This window comes from Hyaena hyaena, unplaced genomic scaffold (genome assembly GCF_003009895.1).
Source record: "Hyaena hyaena isolate Hyena2069 unplaced genomic scaffold, ASM300989v1 scaffold_272, whole genome shotgun sequence".
Classification (NCBI taxonomy): Eukaryota; Metazoa; Chordata; class Mammalia; order Carnivora; family Hyaenidae; genus Hyaena; species Hyaena hyaena.
In genome coordinates, this window is record NW_024080906.1 from 847020 (window position 1) to 855540 (window position 8521).

Consider the following 8521-nt stretch of genomic DNA (forward strand, 5'->3'; position numbering starts at 1 on the left):
TAATTCATTTTGAGGATGTTTCTTATTATACCCTATTTGAGTGTTTCTTATTCTATCCTATTCCAAAGGTATTCCCAATTCCTATTTGAGAGTTTTTCTGGGTGTTCTCCACCTTCTTCTATCCTCCTCCCTTCCCTTAATTTGTTTCTTTTCCAGTGTACTCATCTACCACTCTACTGTAGATCACTATAAATTCATAAATTCAAGAATAAAAAAAAATCTAAAAAAGTATGCATTTCAAAAATCAGCTACAATCGCTTAAACATTTCCTATCTCTCGAATCCTGGAGAGGTCCCTCAAGAGGGACAACTCTTTTCTCTATTTTAACTTGTAATTCTCAAATTTTGATTATGCTCTGTCACATGTCAGCTCTCTTATCTACATTGCTATTAAATCAACACAATTATAATACCATTCTCATTTTAAGATTGCATATAAACATAATTTCCTACCTAACTACTGCAATGCTAAATTATCAGCTGATTTTTTCAATGCAGTAATGTATTTTTTTTTAATGCAGGCACATGTTATATGCAGTACAGACAAATTCAACAAGCCAAAGCCCACAGCTACAAGAAGCTAGCTTAGCAACTAAGTGACTTGAGCTTTTCTCTCATCTACCTAAAGCTAATCACCTGACTTTTACCCAGTATCTTTACATAGCTGGGTATGTAACACCCCAACAACAGAGGCTCCTACCTCCTCAGTTCCTGATTTGTACTCAATTCATTGGCAGATTACAGATTTAAAAATAAGGAATAGCCCTATCATTTAACACGGGACTGAAAAAGGAGTTTTTTAATTAGAAGTCCAAGGGTAAGAGACTTCACTCCACCAAAGCTCTGAATAAACACCAACATCAGGTCAATCAGAGTTGTCTTGGTCCTCGTGGTATCTTAAGCTGATGACTCAAGTTCCCAGCAGGCTTCTAGTTTAATATTTCTTGAAACACCAGGCTTAGTCACAGACTGACCTGGAATTTAAGGCAAATAAGGGTCTCTTCCTTCCATCCTTAAAGATATTTTTGCTAAATGACACAAAGTTAAAGAGGCAAGATGGATTTTAATTTAGAGCTTTTATTCCCTGAGGTATACCAAGTCAAAGAATTTCCTGGGAAGAGGGAAGCATACTAGCTTTGAATTTCAAACACAACTATTAACCCTGTCAGAGAAGCAATTCTATTCCCAAATTTCTTAACAAAATGATTTCCCCCCTCACCCTATATATTGAAGAGGAAGGAAGGAAGGAAGGGAGGGAGGGAAGGTGAAGGAAGAAAAGGTGGGCAGGGAAGATGGATGGATGGATGGATGGATGGATGGATGGATGGACAGACAGACAGACCAACGGATGTCACATGAATCCTCCTAGCCAAAGTTTCAACACATTCTGGAGTTACTCTTGAATTTATTTCAACTAAAAAACAAATCACATGAATTATCCAAGTCAGGTAATATCCATAACATCTTGAAAACAGTCTGTATGAAATCTGGTATGGACATTAAAAAGTATCTTAATACTACTAAGTAAATATAACAGAGTCCCTTTTTTCATAGCTACATTTTTGAATTGCCAGTCTCCTAATACATTCTTTAACTCTGCTTCTCAGAGTACCCCTACAGTTCTAGGCCAAATGTTACCCCTAGCATGATTTAAGGTATTAATTTTAACAAAATCCTAATACGCTGGTAAAATGTATCACATTTTCCCCCTTTCTTGTTCTTCTCAATATTTTATGAACTTAAATAAAATTACCTTGTTTCAGGTGTACGAATACTCTAAAATACCATAAGTTTTGTAATGCTTTATTTGTAATATTTGCAAAAGAGTGCAGGAAGCCATTTGGATTTCAAGGTTCATAATGCAGAGTATGTACTATGACAGTGACAACAATTAGTATAACATCCTGCTATCTCAATAGCTGTATTTTTTATGAAAAATTAAAACTACCCTTCATACCTGTAGTACAAGTCTGTTCTAAAAGACCTCTAATTTTTAGAATTCTAAATATTCAATATCTACCAAATTGAACATTACATTTCAAGAAACAAAACAAAAAAAACAGATGGGCATTTATTCCATAGTTTGTGAAACTCTGCTAAGACTTCAGAGAACTCTTAGTCCCAATTTCCTCTAATCCTAAAGGTGCTTAAAGAAAATATTATTTCTGCAGTTATCTGAATCAAGTTATCTTTATCAGAAATCCCATGAAAGGGGGGCACCTGGGTGGCTTAGTCGGTTAAGCGTCCGACTTTCGCTTAGGTCATGATCTCGCGGTTTGTGGGTTCGAGCCCCGCGTCGGGCTCTGTGCTGACTGCCAGCTCAGAGCCTGGAGCCTGTTTCAGTCTGTGACTCCCTCTCTCTCTCTGACCCTCCCCTGCTCACACTGTCTCTCTCTCTCCTAGAAATAAATAAAACATTAAAAAAAAATTAAGAAAAAAAAAAAAAAAGAAAGAAATCCCATGAAAGAATTCTCTAGTTCACCATCCAAACCTCGGCACTCTGTTTCCTGTGTTCAGTAAGACCCCTGGAAAACACAAGACCTTAAAAGAATAAACAAAAGTGATCTACTATGAATCCATTTTCTTCCAAACAAACTATAACTCCTGGTTCTATTCTGGTACCCAGTTTTGTTCTTCCACCTTAGACATATTTAAGAGACATTGAAAAGCAAAGTGTGCAGTGGCACAAATGTGGAATTTGTCGTTTTTCCCTTTGCAAACAAACCACTATTTATATAATATTGCGGCCCTCATAAAAGGGAATCCATTACCATCAGCAAGTCATGTCCCTGCTTCAGCATCAGATGCAAACAGGATACGGAAACAAGAGCTCTCTCCTCCATTTACTTTTTGTTCATTCCAGCCTCGGGACATAATCCTCAGTTCCATTCCAATGGCCTGCTGCATTATCTGACACTCCTCTGATTTTTACCTTCTCAAGTCTTAGTGACCATCCTGGTGTTATATTTCTATGATTGTTGTGGTATCTAAATACAACAGAATGAGTCTGTTCATCCCCCCACTCCCACCCCACCCCTGGAAAGCAACTTAAGGAAATGCATCTTGAACAATTCAATTCCCAGATTCAAACTTATTGTCCTGAAGCCCCGCCCCCTGCCATATTCTGCTGAGAACGTCTGACTTTTCAATGGCAATCAACAATTGCTTTTCATAGAAATATTCCCTTCGGTTGGAAGCATGTGTACAAGGGGCTTTGTTAAAATAGCAAATGTTTCTTTCCCCAGTCTTTATCCACATAATAGTAAATCAGTATTAAAACAAAACAAAATGTACACTGATCATGTATTAGCCACGTGAAGGGGCATATGGAAAAAGCTCAAGAGTAAAGAACTTTTTACCCCACCACAGACACAACGGGAAGCTGCAAATGAAGGCGATTTTCATGAAAGAACGCATCCAAACATGAGAAGCTGTTTATTTTAGAAAAGACGATGAGAGGAGACAGCGATATGGAGAGAGCTGTACCAGACAGATAAACTAGAATTCTTCTCTATCAACCTACTGTTTTAACTGCATCAGGCAATCTAAAGTTTGAAAAACAAAACTGTACCCATCACAATTAAAACTGATTAATTCTTTTTAGATGAAAATTAGATGTTTTGAACTTATTTTTCGCAGAATTATCTTCCAACCTGATAGACAAAACTCTTACTGCTTTTCCAAAACAACAGTTAAAATATGAGCTTTTGCGTTTACTCCAATCTTCAAGTTTTAAAATGAAAAACCTGATCCCTTTAACATTATGTACGATATCCTAAGCCACTCTGACTTAAAATTACCGTTTCTATCACTGCCTTCTAGTATTGGTTTGCAATGGAATCTGTACAATTAATAATAACCTTCCTCCCTCTCATCTTTCTAGAGAGCCAAGGATGACACATCTTCTGATCTCCTTACTTGTTCCATTAGATTGACATATTTTGCCTCATCTGTCACCTTCCATAAAACTCTGCTTTCAGATATGAGTTAATTCATTTTTAGTTGTCCTCAATGTTCTAAAATAGTGATGTTTGACAGAGAATTAATACAGTGCTCTAGTTCTCTGTGTTCAACTGGTACTTAATTAAAGATCTTGGATGGGGTGCCTGGGTGGCTTAGTCAGTTAAGCGTCCGACTTTTGCTTAGGTCATGATCTCGCGGTCCGTGGGTTCAAGCCCCGCGTTGGGCTCTGTGCTGACTGCCAGGTCAGAGACTGGAGCCTGTTTCAATCTGTGACTCCCTCTCTCTCTGACCCTCCCCTGCTCACGCTATCTCTCTCTCTCTCTCCTAGAAATAAAAAAAAAAAAAAAAGATTTTGGAGGCCATCTTTCTCTCAGGTTACAACATTTAAAGAAGGAACATTACTTCCTCCAGACAATGTGATAAGCCACATGGCACTAAAGCTGCCATCCCCAAGTCTCCCATTTAAAAGATTGCTTTACTATGTATAAACTACCAGCGAGACAGATTACCACTTTACCACTTTATTTCACATCGATTTACTTTTCACATCTCTAAACCCTAAGTCTACTAGAGCCTACATTCTCTCTTACCTTTTGAATTTCCAGAAATCTCTGGAGTTGTAACACTCCCTTATACTTTTATCATTGCTTTTGTTTGATACAGACCTCAAAAAGTCCTAATGACATTTAATCTGTAAGATTTCTTGAACCTCTGGCAACAATGAGAAAAGTCTTTAAGCAATCACAGAGCCACCCTAGAGCACAAACTGAAAATTCCAGGTTTTTAATTCTTTTCAATCAATATCTTTTGGAGAATAGCCACTCAACTTGGTATGTCATAATTTTCAATGCTAAAGGTAGCATGGATAATTTAAATCGGCACTTGCTATTTATTACACAAATAACTGTTCTCTTGGATGGCCTTTTGAAAGCTAGCACTTCTTAATCATTTTTTGGCCATATTTGAACCACAAGAGACGTGTCAATTTAAGCAAACTTCAGGAGCAATAAACTAACAAACAGACTCTAGGTGGTGGTATAGGTTATTTTTTATCATGATGTTTTGCTCTTAAAACTGCAGGAGTCAGAAAAGCCTTTAGCCTCTTTCACAGACACCTCTTCATTGCAAACTGACAATATTTTAGGGTGTTTAAATTAGTAAAATCCAAGTTCTACAGAGTTTTGGAGACAAACGCAAGAAGTGGTTCTAAGTCAAGTCTTCCCACAGGCATTAAATCTGGTTTTCAACTGCTTCAAAAGCACTGTAGAGACCTCACTGGAGTAAAACTAACAATGAGCAGTCCTCTTTTGTTTTTGTTTTTCCAAAATATACATTTAACTCACACTCTTAGGGCACCTGCAGTATGGAAAGTATGGAAAGAGGTGTTTCCTCAGCAGCGTGAGCAAAACAGACTGGAGTAACAATCCCCCGCCCGCAGAGGAGTGGCTGTTCCACTGACTGATTCTTCTTTGTCTCTGGGAACTAACTCCAGACAGGGCAAAGTTACTACTGGTTAGGAAGGCACCACCTTCTGAACCAACCAAACCCAATCCACGCTACCACCAAACCACTGGGCAAAACCGAGCAACTTACTTCTAAGTTGAAAAACATTTCAACATAACTCCAGGCAGCAACCCACACTCGGCTGCCAGGCAAGTGAAGCTCTATTTAACAGTCCACTTATTTCAGTATCTCTTCAACAAAGGTGACAAACTGGTGGTTAAACACCCGGAAGATGCACCCACTTGCTACACCTATGATTCACTAATAAGCAGGTTCAAGGCAATTCATAACTTTAAAGAATGAACTACCAAAGCCCTCTGCTCCACAAATTCCGCCCCAAAACGTAAAGAGCATTCATCGTGTATTACACGACAACCATATTTACTCTGGACACCCATAGACCGGCTTTCTTCCTCTGAAGACAGTTTTTCACCCCCGCACAGTCTCACAATTTAATCATTTACGTTACCGGAGACAAACTTCAACTTAGTTCCACCGTCTGAGTGAAAAGTCCTCGTAGCTAGGGAAGTCTTAATTTCTCTTCCAAAATAAAATGTCCTATTAAAAAAATACTTAACGCAAACGTACTTCCTCTGTTTTTCTTTTACTATCTTCAGAAACCAATTAAACCACTAACGAGATAGAAGGTAGAACCGCCTGTAATGCTGCAGAGATCAACATGTGTCACTGACTCCCAGCTTGCTCGCCTGAGACACAGTTGATTCCTTTGTTCTTCACACTGAACACCAACTCTTGGTTAAAATTTGGAAACTACTTTGGAAAGGATGGGAGGGATCGTAGAATATTTCCAGGGAAACCGTTCATAAAAACAACAATATTCACTAGTAGTAAAGAGGACACAGCTACACCAGAGGAGAGAAAGGCAGCCTCCCCCGGACGTCCACGGGGCTCACCCCAAATGTGAGCCCGGCTTCTGGCTCATCAGGGGGGTAAAGTGATGATAGAGGCCTCGGGTGCAAAGAGCCTCCCTCTCGGGAGGGGTCAGGACAAGGAGCGACCGGCCAGGCCTGGGGGTCTGGCGGGGGTCTGGCGGGGGCCGGGAGGGCTGTCCCTTTTTCTCCCGTTCGCTTTTCCCGACCCGGAATCCGGCGAGCACTGGGCAGGGAGGCACCGGGCGAGAGGCGGGTAGCAGCGCCCGGCGCCGCCCAGGTCGCCCGGGGCAGCGGGACCGAGGGGACAGGGGAGCGGGGCACGACCCGGGCCCGGCCACCCGTGCCCAGCCCGCCTCGGGGAGCACACGGCGGCCGCCCCTCGGCCCAGGACAGCCACAGAGCGGCCGAGCCAACTCCACAACTTGCCGGCCCCGCTTCCACCCCCACCCCCCCACCCCCGGCCCCCGAGTTCCCGGGAAGATTCGCACCCGGCAGGAGAGGCGGAAGATCCCCGGAAACGATTCCTCGCCGCGGCGGAGCCCACCCCGCCGTCCGCGTCCGCTCCCACCGCCGGCAGCGCGGTCCCCGGCGCCCCGACGCCCCCGCGGCCCTGCCGGCGGCCGACGCCGCGGGGCCGCGCTCCCGGGCCGTTTCCGGCGGCGCCCGCGGCCGCCACTCACCCGAGGCCGCCGCGGCTCCGCGCCTCGGGCTCCGTCAGGCGCACTCCACGAAGGCGCCCCGCCGCCCCGTCCTCCCTCGGCGCCCCGGCGAGCTCTTCCCTCCGGTCAGCAGCGCTGCCAAGCGCAGGGGCAGCCGCGGGGCCAACGGCGGGCGTGCGCGGGCGGGCGGGAGGGCTTGGGCCGGCGCGTCCCTCCGCCTCGGCCGCCTCCTCCGCCTCCTCCTCCTCCTCCGCCGCCGCCGCCGCCGCCGCCGCCGCCGCCTCCCGAGTTCGGGGCTCTGCTGCAATGTCTGCGAGGCTGACTTTGAGCGCCTCGCTCGCCGCCCGCCCGCAGCCGCGCTCCTCCCTCCGCCGCCGAGTCCGCCGCGGCCCAGTCCCTCCCCTCGCCGCTCCACGCCATTCAGCTCTTCAGCCAAGTTTCTTAACCCTTTTTTTCCCCTCCCTCCCATTGTCACCGGGGCAGGAGCAACCGCTCGGGTCCCGGCAGCTCGCGGGAACTAAGGAGCTCCCCCCCCCGCCCCGCCCGCCCCCGGCCTCCGTTTTGTTGTTTTTTTTCCTTGCCCGCCGTCTGGATGGCCGGGCGGGGGCTGCAGGGCCCAAAGGCGGCGGGAGGACCGCGTCGGCCGGGAGAGGTGGGTGCTCCACGCGCCCGAACCGCCCCCCTCCCCCCCCTCCCCCGGCTCCTGGCTCTGTCCAGCTGCCCCCGTCTGCCCAAGGCTCCGGGACAGCTCCTCCCGGGCCCCAGGAGCTTGTTGTCGTTATGGCTGCCGAGGGCTCGCGTTTGGGACGCAGCCTGGGGGTGGGGGACAGGGACGCCCAGGTCCCGCCGAGGTTCTGGCGCCTCGGCGTCCCCCTCCCATTTCACCCCACGAAATGGCTTGGCTCCTTCTCACCTACCCCCCCCCACCCCCAGCTTCCACCAGCTTGTAATCTGTGTGTCTTGCTTTGGGGGGGGGGGGGCATGGGCACTAACTCCAGGTCACTTTGACCCCACGCCTTAGCACGTAGTAGGCACCCAGGAATCAATGTGGAGTGACTCGAGAGGGGAAGCCTGGGAAGGAGACCTAAGGAGCGCCGCGTCCGGCTCCTTGGACGGACGTAGGACCCAGGAGCAGGGCTTATCTTCAACTGCTTTGTCACTGCGAAGTCCCCGGCAGGAGTCGGTCAGCGAATGCACATCATCCCAGGGAAGAATTTGACCCTGCCACACAACGCAGGAGGAACAGCGCTGCCACTTCTCCGGCAGCTCCGCTGGGTTCGGTCTCGGAATAAGAACTAACAATTACATCACGAGGTCGGTGTGGCAGCGCCGTGAAGCCTGTGAAGCCTCTCGGTTTCCTGCGGCTTCATCTCGCTGAACGCGCCTCTGAACTGGACCGGGTGGGGGTGGGGGAGTGAAGCTATGGATTGGTGGCGAGAGAAGAGAGAGTCCTACAAAACAATAATCTTCCCTCCTCCCCCCCCCCCATCCCCACTTCTCCTTG

The 8521-nt window shown here is 46.6% G+C and overlaps 1 protein-coding gene across 3 annotated transcripts in view; it reads right to left on the reverse strand.

Moving 5' to 3' along the window:
- The window catches only part of NRIP1 (nuclear receptor interacting protein 1), a 97598-nt gene extending 90366 nt beyond the window's left edge, over positions 1-7232 (reverse strand). For 2 of the 3 annotated variants that reach the window (XM_039245904.1, XM_039245905.1), the window contains exon 1: positions 7039-7232. The gene's annotated coding sequence lies outside the window, so the exon portion shown is untranslated. Of the gene's footprint in view, positions 1-6846; positions 6892-7038 lie in introns of those variants that run through there. The other variant, XM_039245906.1, reaches the window with a different exon arrangement.
- Between the last annotated feature and the right edge of the window lie 1289 nt (positions 7233-8521).